Genomic DNA, 22,876 nt, shown 5'->3' with positions numbered 1-22,876 from the left:
TTTGGTTATAACTTGAGTTGGGCAAGCCCGTCGTCTACGTAACAGAGGTTTCCTCCGGGAGCTCCGGTTTCCCTGTGGCGTCCCAACAAATCTCCTTCATCACCTCTTCTCATCGCGGGTGTAGCGTAGACTAGCATCCTATGGTGCACCCTGGGTAACGACTCTGTCGGTAAATTGGTCTACACAGCTGGCTTCATATGTGTGAATGACGAATAGGCAAGTAACCGTCATTACTAAAAAGAATATAATATTGAAATATGTATTAAAAAATTTAAAAAAAATTCATTTTTCTTGATTACTTCACTTTTACATCATAGGCCTACTATTTTTGACCAATACAACAGTACGGAACGTTTGTGTTTCAACCAATCACGGCTACTTATCCTACAGAACTTTTTTTTTGTTTTTATCACCTCCCTAGCATTTTTTTCTTTGTTTGCCAGCATTGTACTTCCAAATATCTTTTAAAATAATTCATGTTTATTCCATTATCCTTAATTAAAACTTTTCTATCATTTATTTAGGTTATGTTATAGCTTCTGCTGTATGAGATTATGAATAGTCACGTATCAGAGATTGCTTAATATATATATATATATATATATATATATAGATAATTGAAGTGAAATGAAACTGTTTTAATAAAAATGAAACTGAATTAACAAAGCCTTCTTGGTTAGTAATCGTCCACATTTGTACATTTGGTAACCAGAGAACAGCTCATCATAACACACTACTGTCATCTAGTGGAATATATGTCATGATATGGTACAATAATACATTTGAAGACAGCTCAATACTTTCGTAACCCAATTAACATTTTATTGTTTTAGAGTACTTTATTTCTTCTAATCTTTATATACTCTCTTCTAATTGTGTAATAGTTAATTAAATCCCATTGAAGTTTTCATTTTCTCGAGATAAAATCAAAATCCCTAGTTATAAAATATAAACTACAAACAACTTTGTAATAAAACCAGGGCGCGACTTAAGATTTCTGATGAGTGGGGGATAGAATCCCATATATATAATATAATTTATTTCAAGAAATAGTCTGCCCAGGCATCCTGGGTTGCCAAAAACACAGAATAACACACATATAAGAATAGTAATGATTGCAGTAAGATAGATGAGCCAAATTGAAATGTGAACTAGGAGCTTAAGTTTAAGAAATAATAAATTTGTACATATATATGTAACAATCACACACTAACGAATAGAAAGAGGGGGGGATTATGATATTCCGTATAAATGATTTTTCAGAATAGCCACAGATCCTTTAATGGTTGAATTAATTATTTTTGGAATGATGTCATGGATTCCAAATGTTTTGATAGTGTTTACAGTTGATCGTGGGATGGTGCCCCTCTCTCCGATCATTAAACCATGTACTTCCCAGGTGCCTTCCATCTGATATTTTTCTCGAAAATACGGAATAGTAGGCTCATAAATTTGTTGTTTTTCTTTGTTGACCTCGGATGGTTGGGTCTGGCTCATCTCAAGTCTAACAGTTGGGTCCAGTATAAAGCCTTACTATTAGTCTTGTCTAGAGCCACGATGTCCGTTCTTCTAATTCCGCCGCTTTCAGACGCAACGCAGTGCACCTCTTCATGGACCTCGAAGGATCTTTTTCTAAGGGCTTGTGCTATTAGTTTTCGGATGTTATGATGGCGTGAATTTCTCAGGAGTTCTCCATACTGATAGGATCCTAGGACGTGTGCTAAGGTTTCAACTTCGTTGCAGTATCTGCAACGGAAACAGTACAAGGATCTCCCATGAAGACCTCTCACTGGTGCTACGTTAGCATTCATCTTAATTGCGTCCCGCCATTCAGAGGAAGACAGACCCTCCTTAGAAAAAATCCATTTATTTCCGGGAGTATATTCTTGAAATAAAATAACACATTTTTCTTTATGTGGAAGACAATGCCATACATAAAATAAAATTATTATTACCCTCATTCGATACGGCTCAACGCTTGGTCGCACTGAGTTTCTTGTCTTGCATCTTGATTATAATAATAATAATAATAATAATAATAATAATAATAATAATAATTATGCCCATGAGTAGGCTTAAGATAAGATGTGTAATTCCTAAGTTATTGATTGTTGTCAGTTTGCCGGTGATGATAATACATCAGTATTATTTTCTTTGCTTAATTTATACTATACTTTATAAAGTATACTCGTATTAAAACAATTATATTCTGTGAGGGGGATAGAAGTTATTCCTGGCAGGGATGTTAATATGAATTTATGACAGGGGAGTAACGTTCCAACAGGGGGAGAAATCGCCTAAGTTTAAATGTGTGTCTGAACCCAGGCTAAACCATAATAGTACATGAGGTAGTATTGCCTTAGTTGTATAACTAAACAATTTGACTGCTGTAAATTATGAAGTGAAAATATAGTCCAATGACAATTGGTAGGGAAGAACTACACAGAATTAATATTAAATTGATAATAATAACTTTTTCAGGGACTTAATTTTCACCACTTTATGTCTGCGTTATATTGAGCTTTTACCGTTATATAAGATAGTCAGAGCCTAATTTTCATTATCGATGTTAATTCTACATTGTTCTACATTTGAAGCAGAATATCATAGGATTTTCATTGTTCATCTCTGCTTACAATTTCAAAATCCTTTAAAAATGACGTGCATTAATTAGGGGAGCGAGATACTGGAACAATCCTGTCAATTAACCGAACTTATTGAATTTCCACAACGGTGTAATTTCTACCAGCTCTCTGCTGTAATTCTGCTGTCAACACTTATTTGTCACGGATAAAAGAATTACAAATTTTAAGCGCACTCTATACTCTTAGTTGAAAGCAAAAACTCACAATGGCTTAAAGTTTGGTTTAACCAACCAAATTTATTTCCATCTTCTTTATTTTTAGGTTCTTTATAATTTACTCAGTCCTGATCACAGAATTACCGAAGCGCCATACTGTTGCCAACTTTTAAATCAGAATTTTAAATCAGCTACACTGAGCTGTTCTCACTTAAAATGCATGAACCTTGTCGCATAATGTGTAATGGGATTTAGAAGTTGTACATGTACATTATTAACATAGTATAACAATGAAATATTCATCTGATTTTCTGTTCCTTCCAGCGTTCCCTTTTTCTGATATATTATTTTATGTAGTTTTACAATGCTGATTAAAATATACAAGTGGTTGATCTCATACATACGTTGTATAAAAAATTGAGCCTTTAAATTTACAAAATACATTCCTACTTTTTAAATATTTACGGTCTTACTAATAAACCGTGTATAGTTTTTACACGAGACTTATGCAGCGTTGAGACAGAAAACGTTACTAATAAACCATGCATAAGCGATGGATGTATAAACATTCTGTAACTATACAATGGGAATTGCTTTGCAGTAGTTATATACACGAAACCCCTTGTTTAAGCGTTGTATATAGAGTAAAAATGGCCGTCCCTCTAACAGCTGTTCGTATCGACTGTCATTTTATGATGATGGATGCCTTGTAACCACAGAAGAACACACCAAAGAGCATAGAATTAGTAGAATATTATTGCTGTAGCTTGTACTCTTTGACCAAAATATAGTGTGGTAATCGATCAGAGCCAGTTGTAATATCGATTCTTAACACGACACACTAGAGCGCTCTACCGGATGCAATACAGAATCTCAGATATTCTATTACCTTTCGTAATGAAGTAATGACGAAACTATTTATTTATTTATTTATTTATTTATTTATTTATTTATTTATTTATTCTGGTGTAGTTAAGGCCATCAGGCCTTCTCTTCCACAACACCAGGAATACAAATACAATAACAGAAATAAAAAGGAAAAAAAAAACACTATAAACGAAGTAAAGTCACACAAAAATATACACAGGTTGCAGTCACACAAACTTTAAATGAGTGATTAAGTATAATTAATTGTATCCTAATTAACTAACATAAACAAGAAACTTGCGATTTTAATCTGGAGTAAAAAAAAAAAACACAAATCGACACTTCTAGCAATATCTAAAAAGCATTAAACAAGACAAAATTTTCCAATTTAATTTTGAATTGTGATAAAGTCCGGCAGTCCCTGACATCATTAGGTAGCGAATTCCAGAGACGAGGTATTTCTACAGTGTACGAGGATGAGTATAGAGACGTTCTATGATGAGGGATAGAAAGAAGTGCTTGATGTCGGTTTCGAAGAGTTGTAAGAAATTGAAAGCGCGATAAGAGATAATTCGGAGTAGAAGTATGCATGATTCTAAATAGAAGAGACAGTGAATGCATTGTTCTTCGTTCCTTCAGACGCACCCATGAAAGTAACTGGAGGGAAGGTGTTATATGGTCAAATTTACGAGTATTGCAGATGAATCGTATGCACACATTATGAACACGTTGTAGTCTCTCAGCTAAGAGTGAACTTACATTAGTTAGTAAGGAATCGCAATAATCAAAATGGGGCATTACAAGCGTCTGAATAAGATTCTTTTTTAGACTAAGTGGTAGAAATTCTTTCATATGAAACAAAGAGTGAAGTTGAGAAAATATTTTTTTGCAAGTGTGTGTTACTTGGGTGTTCCAATTTAGATCGCTATCCATAAAAATGCCAAGATTTTTAACTGTTTCACTGTATTTAACAATAATCCCATTCAATGTTATATGTGGTATAGTACCACTATCAAGAGTACTTCGTAGACGATTATGTCCCATTACGATTGCTTGCGATTTCTCTGGATTTAACCTTAATCCAAATTTGTGTGACCACAGTAAAATCGAATTTAAGTCTTCGTTTATTTTATTTACTGCGTCACTAGGCTCATCAGGGTGGAAATGCAAATAAATTTGCAGGTCGTCAGCATACATATGGTATTTGCAGTGTTTTATCATTTTAGTCACGTCATTAATATAAATCATGAAGAGTAAAGGTCCGAGAACTGATCCTTGTTGAATTCCAGATTTCACGACACACCATCTTGAAGAATAATCGCATGCAATGACACATTGTTGACGTTCACGAAGGTAGGATTCAAACCAAGTAACAGAACTTTCAGAAAGATTCAGAAGTCTTAATTTACATAATAGAAGGTCCGTGTCAACTGTATCAAATGCCTTACTGAAGTCAAGTAATGTCAGCAGTGTTAATTTACGTTCATCTGTGGCTTCACGTATATCCTCATTCACTTTTAGTAGTGCTGTAGTCGTACTATGTCCATTTCTGAACCCGGATTGGTATTCGTCCAGTAAGGCATGTTCGGTTAGATAGTTCATTAGTTGTTTGTGAACAATACGTTCCAGAGCTTTTGATAGGGCAGGTAGGATACTAATTGGACGGAAATCATTTGCACATAATGGGGTTTTAATTTTAGGGATCGGACGGATAAAGGCTTTCTTCCAGAGGTTCGGGTAGGTAGAAGTTATGAGTGAGGCGTTGAATATATGTGTTAATGTCGGCAGTATTATGTCCAATATTTTCTTCAATAATATTATACTAATATTATCCACACCTTCAGCTTTAGAAGTAATACGTTTTATTGCCGCTCTCACTTCAGTTTCTGTGACATAAGTGAAGAAAAATATTTATCTATCCGGAATTGGAGTCATTTGTAATTCGTTAACTGTCTGCTGTTTGTCGACCGTATCCAAGGTTATTGACTGTACCGTTGCAAAATGGTCATTTAGTTCGTCAAGAGAAACTGGCACACTGTCTACCTGAGTCCTGGGATTTCCTAAGCCAATTGTCCGTAAGTTTCTCCACAGTTTGGAAGGGTCAGCTCCCCCCTTCAAGATGTTATGAAAATGTCTCAGTTTTGCGTTTCTAATGGCTTGAGTAGTTCTGTTACGTAAGAGTTTATAATAATTATAAGAGATTTCTGTCTTGTCATGTTTAAACGTTTTGTATGCAGTGTTTCTGTCCGTAATCATACTACGTATGTCAGCAGTCATCCATGGTGCTGGTGTCCTTTTTACGCGTTTAGATTTGATAGGAGCATGCTTGTCATATAAATTTATAATATACTCATTTAGTTTAACAAGTTTCTCGTCAACAGTATGTAAGGTCCATATTGAGTCCCAGGGAATCTTTATTGCGTCTTCAAGTAGTTGGGTTTCATCAATACGTTTCAAGTCACGATACTTTATGGGTTTAGGTGTGGGCTTGGGACACTTCAAAGAATATACTAGATAAATAATATCGTGGTACGAAATTCCCGAAGCCGCACATTGTCCATGTTTTTGTACTTTGTCTGCATTCTTCGTAATAATTAAGTCTAATAGGGACGTAGCTGTGTTAAAAGAGTAAGGAATTTACACACGACTTATAAACGAGCTACTCATTGTATAATTATAAGAGAGTTAAACGTCTTTATAGAGTTTTTATTAGTAAGACCGTTCAGTAAGTAAATATTGCAACTTATTGTTGTGCCCAAGGATTATGATAGGCATCATAATCTTTGGTTATGACCATACATTCACTGTCTGTTCTGTTTAGAGTCATGCATACTTCTACTCCGAATTATCTGTTATCGCGCTTTCAATTTCTTAAAACTCTTCGAAACCGACATCAAGCACTTCTTTCTATCCCTCATCATAGAACGTCTTTATACTCCTCTTCCTATACTGTAGAAATACCTCGCCTCTCGAATTCGTTACCTAATGACGTCAGGGACTGCCGGACTTCATCACAATTCAAAATTAAATTGGAAATTTTGTTTTAATGAATGTTTTTAGGTATTACTAGAAGTATTGATTTGTCTTTTTTTCTTTTTCTTCTTTAATCTAGATTAAATTGCAAGTTTCTTGTTTATGTTAGTTAATTAGTTAGGATACAATTAATTATGATACTTAATCACTCATTTAAAGTTTGTGTGACTGCAACCTGTGTATATTTTTGTGTGGCTTTACTTTGTTTATAGTGTTTTTTTCTCTCTTTCTTTATTTCTTGTGTAGCTTTACTTTGTATATAGTGCATTTTTTCTCTGTTTATTTCTATTACTGTATTTGTATTTCTGGTGTTGTGGAAGAGAAGGTCTGATGGCCTTAACTACAACAGAATAAATAAATAAATAAATAAATAAATAAATAAATAAATAAATAAATAAATAAATAAATAAATAAATAAATAAATAAATAAATAAGCAATATATTTCCACTTTATTTGAAAGTAATGAAATCGTACTTATTAAAACATTCAGATTAATCTGTGAAGACATGCTTTAAACACGTGACCAGGCTTCCTGTTTCTCCTGTGCAGTCGTACATCTTAGCTACTCCGCAAAGTCAAAGTCCAGTCCATGAACAAGACGTCTACGTAACAGAGAGGAGGGTATCGTAGCCCACAATACAGCATATCCCATATCTCAACAGATATTTGTTTCCGGACACATGTTTATAGAGACTTTTCTTCTAGTTTCGACCAATGTTATAGTCCGGATCAGCTCACTTAATACACTAAGGGTGAAACCTAACCATTTTTCCCCCATTACTACACATGCTAGTAGATTATGGTGATTTTCTAGTTTGAAAGTTGAATTTTCTTTTGCCAACTTCGTTTCGAATTTCGATATTCAGAAATACTACAACGGGTAGTCATTTTCTAACTGTTATGTTGGCAGTGCAAATTCTGAAAATTCAAATTGTTCTAGATTTCTGAGCCGATTACTGGAAGCTAGTGAAATTCGAACATACTAATAATTAATTAATATGAGTAAGTCTTATTATATTAATACATAATAGTTATTTGATGTGTTGCTTTGTGTTGTGGTTACAATTCAAGATTATAGTCAGGTAAGTGTAAATAAATAAATATGGTGTGATACATGCACTAGGGTGATCGATAGAAAATGCGCACAGAAACAGCAATTATAACTAGAATAGCAAAATTGTTAGGAGGAAGTAAGTATTCTTAAGCATACATTTCAAAGTGGCATTCGTTTTTCGGAGTTTGCACTAATCATTTCACGTGATCAAATAAAATACATTTTTAGGTTAGATCTCGTGAATCGTAAACTGTTTAGTCAAAGCAATGAATTTCATGATGTCAGACAAAATACAACTGAATTGTTGTTTAAACATTTCAAAGTTTTCGACATTAAACAGATATATTATTTTATTTTATTAAAATATTTTCATAGAAATTTTAATAACTTTGAAAGGTATGTACGTAAATATAGAACTAAAAATATGAATTCTCTGCGTTTGTCTGAACCAAAATGTAAAACCAATGCAGCTTTTTATCATAGCACGAGTCAAGGTCTCAGATTATTAAACAAATTTTATTCCAATAATATTTCAACCACGAATCCTCTCCAAATTAATAAAAAAAATTTGTATTGGATTTATAGTTTGGATTTGAACATATTAAACACTATTTAATCTGTATTCACTCTCAATTTTAATTGTATTTTTGTCTGTATTGGAATCCCCTCCTGAGCACGAGTCTTATTCAGGAGTGGGCTAGTTTATCTTTCATTGTATTTATTAACTTGTATTCATTTCAAACTTACTAGCAATAAAAATAAATCAACAAATAAATATTAGATCATATTAATCTACTAATTTACAACATAATGCGCACGAGGTCCAGGAGGAAAATGTAGGCCTACTCTTTCACAAACTATTGAACCATTTAGAAAACACCTTCCAACATAAAGATGTAGGAAATAAGCATGACATCGTTATTGTTAATATATTATTATTATTATTATTATTATTATTATTTACGGCATTGTTATTTTACCCTCTCTGGTGATATTTGGTATTAGTTGGCAGCACTGAAGAGACGGCCAAATTGGCCTTTTAGGAACTACTTTTACGTGACCCTCACTATACATCCTGTAAAAATATATGACATTTTTTAAACACTCTGTATATTTCAATTTTAGCGAATATTTGAACAGCATTTACTGCATATTTGCATGCATATTTTCAGGTTTTTACTGCATAAAGTTCTGAATCTAATGATAATGATCACGATGATCGTGATTAAATAAAGAGGAGATTTACGGATATTTTCCATTTCTTACTTGATCCACACTATAACTCCTGTAAAAATATACGAAATTTTTAAACACCCTGTATAGTTCTATTTTATCGGATATATTAACAGCTTTTACTGCATGGTTGCATGCATATTTTCAGGTTGTTACTCCATAAAGTTCTGTGGTCTAATGATAATGATCATGATGATCGTGATTAAATAAAGAGGAGAGTTACGGATATTTCCCATTTCTTACGTGATCCACACTATAACTCCTGTAAAAATATACGAAATTTTTTTAACATCCTGTATATTTCAATTTTAGCGTATATATTAAATATATTAACAGCTTTTACTGCATGGTTGCATGCATATTTTCAGGTTGTTACTGCATAAAGTTCTGTGGTCTAATGATAATGATCACGATGATCGTGATTAAATAAAGAGGAGAGTTGCGTATATTTCCCATTTCTTACGTGATCCTTACTATAACTCCTGTAAAAATATACGAAATTTTTTTAACATCCTGTATATTTCAATTTTAGCGTATGTATTAAATATATTAACAGCTTTTACTGCATGGTTGCATGCATATTTTCAGGTTGTTACTCCATAAAGTTCTGTGGTCTAATGATAATAATCACGATGATCGTGATTAAATAAAGAGGAGAGTTGCGGATATTTCCCATTTCTTACGTGATCCTCACTATAACTCCTGTAAAAATATACGACATTTTTAAACACCCTGTATATTTCAATTTTAGCGAATATTTCAACAGCTTTTACTGCATGGTTGCATGCATATTTTCAGGTTGTTACTGCATAAAGTTCTGTGGCCTAATGATAATAATCACGATGATAGTGATTAAATAAAGAGGAAAGTTGCGGATATTTCCCATTTCTTACGTGATCCTCACTATAACTCCTGTAAAAGTATACGACATTTTTAAACACCCTGTATATTTCAATTTTAGCGAATATTTCAACAGCTTTTACTGCATGGTTGCATGCATATTTTCAGGTTTTTACTCCATAAAGTTCTGTGGTCTAATGATAATGATCACGATGATCGTGATTAAATAAAGAGTAGAGCTGCGGATGTTTTCAATTTCATATCACAGACCTGTGATGGCTATAACGAATTAAATATAGGCTACGCTCTGAGTATTGTAGGTCATTTCCTCCCTGCGATCTGCAAATCGTAGTACCTACTACGCTCTAAACTGACGATTCAATAGAACTGAGCCTGACTATTCTTTTTTCTCAATTCTAACGGTTAAAGCGACAGGTTCAGTAATTGTAGTGGAGCTTGTACACAATTAATGTACTTTTTCAGTTTGTTTTCGTTCTCGTTTGCTGCTACATCATTCATTTTGTTAATGTTTTTACGCTGGAGATATCTTGACAACTGCATTCCAAATTCATTAAAGAGCTTGAAACTGAATGTGATTAGAGATTCACAATATTTGTGTAAGAGATCCGACAGTTGAACAAAAACCACTCGTGGAAAATTAATTGCTGTGCTGTTGTGTATTTATAGGATCGACTGAGTGACAACCGCTCTGATACGTAACCGACGAGCGTTACAGACCTTCACCGATCCTCCAACAGCAATGTAACATTTCATTCCGTAGAAAAAAGAACCATCAGCGAACTCACTAGGAATTAACAATTGCATGTAGAGTTTACAACACTGAAACTATAAACTAAATAATCTGATGGCAGACTTTATAGTATAGTATTAACATTCTTTTTCACAAAGTTTTATAGTTTATATGTACAGGGTGATTCACGAGGATTTACCGTCCTTTACGGAGCTTATTTCTGAAGACATTTTGAACAAAAAGTGTCACATAAACATAGTTCCCACTCTCAATATTTTCAGAGTTACACTAACTTAAATTGATTTTTTCTTTAGTTCGAAGGTAATATTAATATGCGTTACAAGAGCGGTATGTTGAAGTTTTCATGTTCGAGAAAAAGTTTGAGCTTTTTTAATTTCCGAGAATTGAAAGAAAACATACCGCTCGTGTATCGTACATTATTTTGTGTGAAGATCGTTTATTACATACCTGAAAGACGAATTTCTAATTAGTTGCAATGAAATCTCCATGTTTGTTTCTGTTTAATGACGCCAACTTCGGAACACCAAACTATCTTTCTTCAACATTGTTGCTGTAAAATGTTTTCTGTGTTTACTATACTTCAGCAGGCCGTGAAATACGTCTGTCTTCCCCCCCCCCCCCAGTCTATAAATGCGAACTTAAAACAAAAGGTAAGGTTATGTAATGATTTATTTTTCATTTCAATATTTTAACAATATTATTTATATAACATATTGCAGTAATAACATCGACATCTGGAATCTCGTTGGTTTTTTCACGGCTTACTTAATGTTACTTGTATCAGGAATGCAATAAGTTTCGTGGAGTAGTAGAGTTTACTTAATTTTTGCAAATATTTAAAAACAATAATTAACATTGCAATTTAGGTGAAATTGCAGTGGTAAATTACCAATTTATAATTATTACTATGTTAAACGTCTCTAAAAATAATATGTTAAAAGCCTAAAGCAGTAAAATGAATGTCGCGCTTAAGCGGTAAGAAGAGGGAAATTGTTATGTGTGTTACGTTGGGAATACTGAATGTGGTATTTCACACTTACCGCGTCATGGTTCTGTGCGGAAAACAAGCAAATACGCACGATCTCGCACAAAATACTTTTTTTTTCTTTAGTTCGAAGGTAAAATAATAATACAAATAGAGAAGAACCATTCAGAAGTATCAGTTCTTTAATTGGCAAGTATGAATGAGAGGAGTGGTAGAGGAAGTTCAATTGTAAGTATATAAGACGATTGAGTTAATGAAAATAGGTTATGAGTACTGTATGGTGGAGGAGGCTAGCTAGGATGGCGAAGTATAATATGTAGAAAATTAGTGAGATCGGAATATGAAAGGTACGCATGAAACAGACAAAAATCGAGCATATTGATAATGGTGTAATATGTTTTAGTAACAAGTATTTTAGAAACAGTGTGTCCTCGCTATAGTCTAAGTGATCTGAAAATCAAGAACAGAGTGATAAAGTGTCTATTGTGAATGAATTAGAGAAGTGTAATAGGAATTAAGTAAAACGATAGAGATAATGAAAATAAGTGAGGAGTATGGCGGGGGAGGCTAACTAGGATAGTGAAGTATAATATGTAGAAAATTAGTGAGATCTGAAAATGAAATGTACACAAGAAATAGACATAATAACGAACTTATTGGAGAATGGTACATTACGTTTTAGTAACAAGTATTATTGAAACAGTGTGTGTACGATATAAGTGTACTGAAAATCAAGAACAGAGTCATAAAAGTGTAAATTTTGAATTGATCTAAATGATTAGGATTTAATGGGAGAATACTGATCAATTTAAATGGGATCGAATCAAGTATAAGAGCGTCTACAAAAGGTATAGGCCTATCTGTAACGAATGTAATTGTGGCACCGGATACTAAAATTGTGAGATTCACATTACATGGTTGTAAATGTTGACATCAAATATATCATATCAAATATATCATATCAAATTGGCAAGTATTATGAAGCTAAAAATGTGCTGTGAACTCCTTAGTTGCTTCGTACAGACATCTTTTTCTATTTTTAACTAGAAAATTACATTATTCTTACGCACTTATCACAACAAATTATTACAAATCACACCACTTCCACCGACTTAATTATTTGCAGTTCAATTTTGCATCCTAATTTACAGTCTTGGAGCGTTTACAACACATTTTAAAAAATGTCGCCGTCCGCTTGAGTACACTTGGCCGCACGCTTGTGAACGGCACTCGTCGCGCTACGTAACTGCATACGGCTATCTTTGATTTCCGTAGCGCTCGCGCTGGCTGCTGACTGCACGCTGACCAAGATCACGCGTTCACAGCAGTTCGTTCCAATAACGAAACGTAACTGTGTAAATATTGAGAATAGGACAATATTTATATGACTTTTTTGCTCCGAATATCTTCGGAAATAAGCTCCGTAAAGGATGGTAAATCCTCGTGAATCACCCCGCATTTCTTTTAAATATAAAAAGAATCCATAGCTATTATGAAGAATATTAAACAGAACTATGATTAATTAATGCAAAGACTTGAGGTTTACGAACGATTTAAACGTAATCCGGTACAAAATACGAACAGAACTGAGATACACAGAGACATGTAGGCCTAAAATATATTGAGGTTATTGAAATTGCTAGCGGAGGTTCTGCTTCTATTGTAAGGGCTACGCTCCTATGATTCGTCATATTACTACTACTACTACTACTACTACTACTACTACTACTACTACTACTACTACTACTATTACTACTACTACTACTACTATTACTACTACTACTATTACTACTACTACTACTACTACTACTACTACTACTACTACTATTATTATTATTATTATTATTATTATTATTAAGATCATATTATGATCGGTGAAAATAACGAAAAAATGTAAAAAAAATGGAAATTTTGTTTTCAACTCTAAAAAATAAAGTAATGCTTATTTTGGTTCTATGACAATTTAAAGAAAGAAAGTATAAATTTACTAACTCAAGCTTCCACACTGCAAGAAGCTGTATAGCAACTGGAAACAGTTACAAAAATGGACAAGAATCACAGAATTCAGACTTGAAAATGTTAAAAAATTTAGGTCACATGAAATACCAAAAGGTTGAAATCTGTCCGCCAACAAATACCTCAAATATTAGTGTATTATATTTCAAATCTGAAACAGAAGAAATGTGTACACTTATACTTTATCATATTAGAGACAAATGGAGAGTGAGAATTGTCAGATTTTATTTATTGAAAAAAATTTTAGATTATAAATGGGTGGGTAATTTTTGCCCAACCTTGGTAATGCTGGGGTGAAGTGAAACAGCACCTTCCCCCCTTTTTTGTCTTATTTTAGCACAATTTTCCCTCCTTTTTTCCTATGAAAACTTACCCCTAGAAATACTATTCTTGATGTAGATGATAATGATTATGATGATACAAAGTAGACTACATGGAATATACAGGGTGATTCACGAGGAAAGGTAAAAAATTTAGGATTTGAATTCTGAAGTCATTCTGAGTGAAAAAGTTCATGTGAATATAGGTCCGTTTTCGAACGTTAACGGAGATATGGCTCTTTGATTTCACAAAAACTTCTGAGATTCCATTGTACTAACTCGCATTTAGAGACAGATAACGGACAAATTTAAAGTTTATATTCATGTATGCATACATACCTAATATTCTAGAAGTCGGGGTCGATGTTTTCGTGCGTTTTCAAAGGCACCTCCTCCTGCTTCAATGCACTGTTGTGCTCGGGCGTGAATCGCGCTGGTCGCTCGGGAGAGTTGCACGTAGCTGTCTTTATGCCGCATCCAAAATGCTGTCCATTAGCGCTTCTTTCTTTCCCTCGTTCCTTTGCTATACCAAGTTTTTCACCCAACCCCACAGACAGTAAATACTCTTCGATATGGTACCCTTCTGTTCGGAAAGCGTCGTTCATATTCAGCGACGGCATGCAAGGTACTTCCATCGCGCAAACCATAAACATACACAATATCGGCGTATTCTGCAGTCGAAAATTTATAAGGCATCTTGAAAACACAACTTAACACTTCCGATAACTGTACCTGTATAACTACTGTATATACTGTAGGTAGCTGACTGAACTGCTGTGAACCGATAAGTGATAGCGTATTTGTTGTGACGTTTGTAATGCCCCACCACCCGGTTTGTTTCTCTTCTCTTATCTACATCGCTCACAATGCAGATTGCAATGTTACGTCATTCATCGGTGATCTTGTCTCACGTCAGCAGCATATGGTAACGTCTGATTCACATTGGGGCGAGACGTTTTACCAAAAAACTGCATCTAGCTCCGCCATCGTTCGAAAACGGACCTATGTTCATATGAACTTTTACACTCAAAATGGCCTACGATATAGTATCCTAAATTTTTTACCTTTCCTCGTGAATCATCCTGTATAAATAAGGTAGGTTTTAAGTTGTGCTTCATGTCCGTTTATGCAACAAACCATGCAGTGCCATCAGATTCATTGCGTTAAACTTCTTGGTAACAAACAATAACTGCAGAAATTCTCCACTCCAATGTACTAAGCCAAGCTGTATAATACTCTCGAGAATAAAGAATGGCTTCAGTCTTTCCCCTCGAAATCACAAAGTAATAAATATTATACCAACCCTTCTTTTCTTCACAGTTCTCTGTTTTGTGCATTTTTTGTATAATCCTCTAACGGATATGAGTTTCGTCTATAGCGTCTTCCTTCCTTTTTGTTACTATATCCCCTTGAAAGCTGTGTAACAAGGCCTGCTGTCATAACAAAGGTAAAGTTCAAGTGCCAAGTTTACGTCAGATGATACAGAGGGTTTTTAAAAGCAGCGGATGAAAACATACAAGAAACCCTTTTTGAAAGATAGCAATAGCAGTTGCATATAACCTTCAAACAGCGAGATACCAGCTTTCGAGAATCCGGTTACATCGTGAGTATATTTAGAAGATAGACAAGCCTCACTTGAAACCGAACATACAACTAAGATAATAGCTTCAGATAGACAGCTGTAAGGGCTGCCAACTAAGATAGCACAACAAGAGATTGAAGAGCGAGACAGAAGCGAGAGTGATGGAATTATGGAATGAGAAACAGCAGAAAATGAAATTTGATAGATATTCTCTATACGTAGGTTGACAAAAAGACAGGCGAGAACTAACACAATGCTAGCGCGGGAAGCAAAGCGAGTGTCGGATCAATAGCAAAGTTGCTGATAAGTTGAGCCTGGCCTTGTGTTTTGTGGCATCAGGAATGGATGCCGGGGAAGGCTTGGTAAAATGTTATGCCTTCGTTTTACTGCTTAAAATTGTAGAGAGAGAGAAAAAAAAAACTCATCCGGCCTTAATTAAGGATGACCACGAGGATCCAGAAATTAATAGCAAATAAATATAATTAATTAAATATGAATATTATTATAAAAATAAAATTTAATAATTAAGCACCATTGATTATCAACTATAAAATAAAATCTTACAAGATGACTATAAAATTATACTCATAAATAAAAGATTTTATTTAAAATTAACATATCCTTAATTAAGGCCTTCTGAGTGGCACAAATGAAATTGTATAATCTGCAGGGAATCTTTGAGAATTTGCGAGATGATTTTTTGAATTTCAAAAGATGATATTGATAATTGTTTTAAAAAATGATATGTAAATTTTGGTAAAGAACTCCGAGCACCAAAAAATGAACCTGTCACTGACCAATTGAAGAGAGGGATGTTATACTTGGCACTAAGGTAGGGAATACAAGGTTCATAAATGGCCCTCTTTTCCTGATCAACCTGATGAGCTTGGTTTAGATCTCTCTCCATGCGTATAGTTGGATCTATGATAATAGCCTTTTGTTGTTGCCTATTTATTGCTATTATATCCGCTCTTCTGCGAGAGTCGTCTTCAGAAATACAGCGGACCTCTTCATGAACTTCCCAACTCTTGTTCCGAAGAAGACAGGCGATAGCTCCACGGACTCTATGATGCCTGTTGTTACACAATAACTCTCCTTTCCGATAAAAGCCCAACACGTGGCCAAGAGTTTCTGTCTCGTTGCAGCCTGGTTGACGGCTGAAAGCTCTGCCAGGAACGGAGCGCACTGCAGTAAGGTTGCAGGACATCTTGATTGCATTAATATATTCTTTTTGGTGCTGACCCATGAATTGGCTCTTGGATATTCTTCATAGATGACTACACCTTTCCCCTTATGAGGTAACTGACACCAGGATTCAAACGATCTCTTTCGCAATTCATCACATAGATGTATTCCAGTTGTTCGAGGTGTTATGCTGGCTTCAGAAATTTTCAGGCGCTTGATAAAAAAAAATTGAAAATCTACACCGACACACAAGAACAAAATACACCCAAAATTATACTACACACTAGAAATTGAGGACAACAAATCAATTAAATTTCTTAGATATCACAATAACAAAAGTAAATCATAAACATGCATTAAAAATTTGTAAGACACACAACAATCACTCAACACAACACAAATGAGCAGCATTTCGATTTATGCTATACAGATTAATCAACATAGTAAAGAACGCACAAGACTAAGAGGAAGAAAAATATAGCCTACTATCAAATACAAAGCACAAGAGATAAAATCCGAACATAACAGACATCATCATTAAGAGGACACTGCACTAAAATTTCGAAGTTCCATATTTTTAAGGGTTCACAGTAGTGAAATCAATAAGTCGATGGCTCAGAACCAGACAGTTCCAAGTCCATTTTACTATTTTTTTTTTCAGAGAGCTATTTGAAACTCCTGACATTCAAAGCTTCATGAAACAATTTGGAATAGCTTCATAGCAACCTTATGGAGAGGAATATTTACAATTTTGTTCGATTCATATATGCAGACAAGAACTGGAACACAATGAAACACAGATTTCTTTCTTATAAAAAGTTGGACTTAGAACAGTCTGGTTCTCAGCCATCACACTACCATACTTATAAAGCTACATTCACCAAATTTTGATCATTGGTATATCTGGTTAATAATGACAAACGTACAAAATATCATCCTCCTATGATAAGTGGTTTGCGTTTCATTAATATTTTATTAAAATATTGAATCGCAATTTACATTATTCTTAATTAATATTCACTTATATCGATCCTTACATACATGGGACCAAAATTTAATATACAGTTTTACTGTAAAATTAATTAGTACATTACTAGAATTTTTATAATAAAAGAATAAAAAATAAACATATTAATAATCATTTAAAAAATCCTAGTAATTTACCGATTTACTGTACAGAAAAACCCAACAGCAATGTGTGTTCAACTGTATGTATAGGCCTAAAGAATCATATAAGTGAATATCAGTCGAAAATATTGTAAATTGTGGGACAAAGGATTTTTATATAAAGCGATATATTTTATTAAGATATTAATAAAATGCAAACCACTTTATCACAGAGCGTTTAAATTTTGTACATGTGTTATTATTAACCAGATACACCAGTGATTAAAGTTTTGCGAATTTAGCTTTAAAAACATGGAAGTCAGTAATTCCAGTACCTATAATGTCTCCTTAAAAGGACAAAACATAATCATAAGGAGCACAATACAAGCACAAGAACAGAAAAAATCATCACAATTACGAAAAGAAACCACCACCAAAAAGAATCTTCACTCAGGAAATTAAAATGTAACATTGCATAAAGAACATAAAACACACTACAAAAAATATCATCACGCAAACAAGACAATAAACATCACTTGACAGGAGCTTATAAATTAACATGCAATAGTTGTAATGAGGACAAACTGGGAAATGTTCTTAAATACGATAGAAGGAACATATTACAGACGCAACTGAATCACAAAATATTTCCGTGTACGCAAAACACATTACCAACACCAACCGCAACTACAGCAACATAGAAATAGACATGGAAATCTTACATATTGAATAAACAGATATACAAAAGCACATCCACAACATATACCCAACACAAAACTACATTTCAGAACGCACATCCTATTTGACATAAATCTATCGAGCATAAACGCACCCATCACCAAGACACTAAAAAGAAGAAAATAGATACAAGTGCAGGACTTCAGTAGACATCTGAAGATGGCAGATATCAAGTCGAAACTAGTCACTTACTAAGGTAAAGCACCATAATAGTTTAAATTTACACAAAATGTTCTTATAAAATATAACGAATTTACCAAATCATTATAAAATAGTGCATTGTGATGTAAAAATAGATTTGAGTATTTAAATAGACAAGTTTTCAGCGTCTCTGTAAACGAAAAATTATATTATTGTATCTGTCTCCTTGAAAGGAAAATGAAATAAAGAATTAAAAGAGGGAATGTCATCAGAGGATTTTACTTTACTCATATATCCCTGTATGTAACAATAATTTTATTTTTAAGTAAATTTATGTGTATAAAATAAAAACCTCTAGCCAGAAATAGACTTTAGGGTATTCCACCGGGTCATGGAACTTGACATTTTCAACGTTTGGAAATACGTACAGGCTCCATCATTAGGACAGATAGGTATGACCAGAGGGTCCCTACTTTGCTGGGTCGTTATATCTGACTACTACAGGCAACTGAGCCAGGACACGGTGGAACAATCAAAAGTCTATGTCTGATAGCTAGGTCCCGGATACTTATGTAATTACATAATAACATTCCTTTACTTGTAGACTACTGAAAATGACAAAATGTCGGCGATTTGTGGTTCTGATATGGCTATAGTTTAGTTTCATTTTACATATTTGTACATATTCTTAATAATATTACATATTTTACATATTATGTAAAGAATGTAACTGTTGTGTATATCTAGACTATTATTGAGTTTTTTAAGTTCTTTATTAAATTCATTTTATTTTTCAGAGTAAAGTATTGCATTTTCTTACATATAAAGAAGTAGTTGAAGGAAAATTTTAACGTTCCTGTCCCATAACACCGCTTCGAGGGACGCCATTTGTTCTCACTATAGTATAGGTGTGTCTCGGTAGGTGAGCTGCTCTCTACCAAGACGTTGCCACTTCTTCGAATCGTGCAATGGCTTGAATTTAGAGGTTTAAAAATTACATTTACAGGAAAACCGTGCACGCTATTGAAATATGCCATAGGAATAAATTATTCTTTATTAGATTTTCTATCGATATTTACACAAATCACGATCTTACTTGCTATAGTTACAGAATAAGAGATTGTTAAACATTTGGAAAAAAAAAAATTCTGAAAACACTATGAACTTTCCACCAATATGATATTGTAAATTTTTATTACATATAACATGAGCTATTAGCTCTGGAAATCTGCAAGGCTATTTCACTTCCACCCTGTATATAAAGTTACATAAAAGTTACTCGTATATAGAAGAGCAAGCTGGTGTTCAGTAATATAAGAGAATCGTAAAATGAAAATAAGATCACATATTTCAGTTTAACACACAGACAAACATTATATTATTACAATATTATTATACAAAGCTGAAGCTTTATTGAAACAAGACGTAGAAGACAAACTGACTCTATTTCCAGTGCCAAACAGAATTGCAATGAAAACAATGTCTTCAGTTTATTTCTCTCACTTCATAAACCGTGAAACGCAAAATAAATGTAAAACAGGGTGCCTGTCTGTTGCAGATCGGAAATTAAATTTTGTGATTGATGCCCCTGCAGGAAGATCCGCCAAGAACATCACATTGTAACAATGTACTAAAATCTTCAATTTGGGGACAAGTACGCAAGAATAGCGAAAGGCAAGCTGATGAGTAAGACACAGCGAAGGTATTCAGTGAGTCTGGGCTGAATGGTTGAAAAACCCGTCTAGTAAAGAGACTACGTGAAGACGTACAACATTTTTATTGATGATGAGTCTATAGATTCTTTAGAAAAGACGCAGATGGAGATGTTGAAAGTACAGGAGTGCTATATTCTCTTATGGCACAGCGGAAACCTTTGTTCTGGGCATTGTAGGAATAGACTTTTTTTTACCGTAATTCATCTTCTCTAAATACGTACTGAAGGAGCCACTCTTCTAATAACGCTACTTTTAGTTCTTCTTATTCTTAGTCTCTTACAATATATTATTACATTTCTATTACCTTATTTTTATAATAACGACAATATATTTTATATTTTTAATCTAAATTTAACAGAAGAAATACTGAAATCAGAAGTAAGCACTGAAATAATGAAACAATTGTCTTTAGAGACAATTAATATTAGGTACCCTCCACAAAACTGGCTTCATTTATATACCGACAGATCCTTGATCTCCAGAGAACAAGGTGCCGGTGCAGGTGTTACGTGCTGTCTCTTCTCGCTTTATAAATCTCTTGGATAAGGAACAAAAAGTTTTGATGGAGAAATCGTTGCAATAAGTGAAAGTCTCAGGAATCTTCTATTTCACATCAATAACTTTAAGAATGCAGTTATATTGTCAGACTCCAAAGCAGCTATTCTATCAATAGTCTCTAAACACACACCTTCATCTCAAACAGCAGAAATAACTAAAATGCTCTCTCAATTAAAATCACTCAATAAAAGAATTGTATTCCAATGGATACCATCCCACTGTGGAATCCTGGGAAACTAGAATGCGGATGCATTAGCAAAGAAGGGCAGCACTGCTACTTACAGACCTGTTACTAAATCTACGTATTACTCTGTGAAAATATTTATTAAATCTACATACTTAGACTTCAATAAACAACATTTGATAACACAATCTCAAGGGAAAAAATGGAACTCTCTGCATCATAATCCACAGTTAATTCCCGATTTATCACGAAAATCGTCTGTAGCTGCATTTAGATTGGCAACAGGCCATGATTGTTTGGCCAAACACCTGCATAGAATTGGAATATATCATTCCCCTAACTGCCCATTGTGCAACTCAAACCAAGAAATGGATTCGGAACATCTCAAAATCTGTGCTTCAGTGGCTGACCATGATAATTATTTGAAAAATATTGGAGTGCAAGAGGTCAAATGACTTTATTGTCAAACGCTTGGCATTAGAAAACAACAACAACAACGAAACCAACAACATATTTTTCAGTTTTCTACAGTACAGTAATTTTCTTAAAATTCATGAGCATTTTTCTTTCACCATAATTTCCTATGTTCCTTGCCTTCTTCGATCAAACCTCTATAATCCATACTTCTTCGGATCCACCCATCCACTGTTCCTCAGGTCTTACACGTCTTCAGTTGTCCTTTGTTTCCCACGCTAACATCATCTTTGATAATCTATCACTCGTCATCCCCTTCACATGTCCATATCATTTTAATCTTGTTTCTTCTACCAACTCTAACACACTTTTTAACATCCATAATTTCTGTAATTTTAACCCTCCTTTATTTTTGAGGAGGCTTTCTCCAAAATTACATTTCGGCTATTAATGTATTTTTTTCCTTGTTGTCTGCCCAATGTTCATGTTTCCGCCCATATAGCAATATACTTCGTTCTAATGAGCTATAAATAATTTTTTTGTGTGTGTGATCAAAATGTATCCACTTCATACTATCGAATTTAACATTTCAATTATTATTTTTCTTCCTTCTCTTAAGAATATAGTATTAGTAGTATCTATTTATTTAACCTGGTAGAGATAAGGTTGTCAGGCCTTCTCTGCCCTCTACTAGGAGATTCCAACTATAATATGAAAAATAAAATTACATACAATTAGTATTACATTTACAATTACAAATAAAATTACAATTAGTATTAAATTTACAATTACAATAAAAATCAAAGTACGAAAAGATTACCTGACTAATGAGAGCTAGATAATTTATCACAGAAAAAACAAAGAATATTTTATATTTACTGAATTACAAATTAAACCTGGAATAACAAAATTGTTTAGTGATGGAATTACTTATATATATTTCTATTTCAGATGTAGGCCTACTTAATCCATCCTCCTCTAATATTTACCCCAAATACTTGAATAATTTTCTAATTTCCTCGTTTTCCTTCCCCAGTTTTCCATCAATATTGGTATTCAATCATAAATTCTCTATTTCATTGAAATTAACATTCTGTTCCCAAAATGGTGCACTCAGTTAATTTTCTTATCATATATGAAGCATCTTTATTGTCTTAGGTGATTATCATTAGATGGTCGCTTGTGAAAAGTACAAATTCATTAAAATACAAAGTGCCAGTTATAAATATAACAAACTAAATACGGTACGTTGCATATTGAGACAGAAAAAAAATACAAGAACATTACATATTGTCATTTGTATAACAACATCAATCTCATTCAAATTTTGA

The 22,876-nt window shown here is 33.7% G+C and overlaps 1 protein-coding gene across 1 annotated transcript in view; it reads right to left on the bottom strand.

Moving 5' to 3' along the window:
- The window catches only part of Fife (regulating synaptic membrane exocytosis protein fife), a 1,049,884-nt gene that overhangs the window by 480,634 nt on the left and 546,374 nt on the right, over positions 1-22,876 (bottom strand). The window lies entirely within an intron of this gene.

Source organism: Periplaneta americana, chromosome 14, assembly GCF_040183065.1.
Source record: "Periplaneta americana isolate PAMFEO1 chromosome 14, P.americana_PAMFEO1_priV1, whole genome shotgun sequence".
In the NCBI taxonomy this organism is placed as follows: domain Eukaryota; kingdom Metazoa; phylum Arthropoda; class Insecta; order Blattodea; family Blattidae; genus Periplaneta; species Periplaneta americana.
The sequence above is the reverse complement of the archived record's forward strand: the minus strand, read 5'-3'. Positions and strand labels throughout refer to the sequence as shown.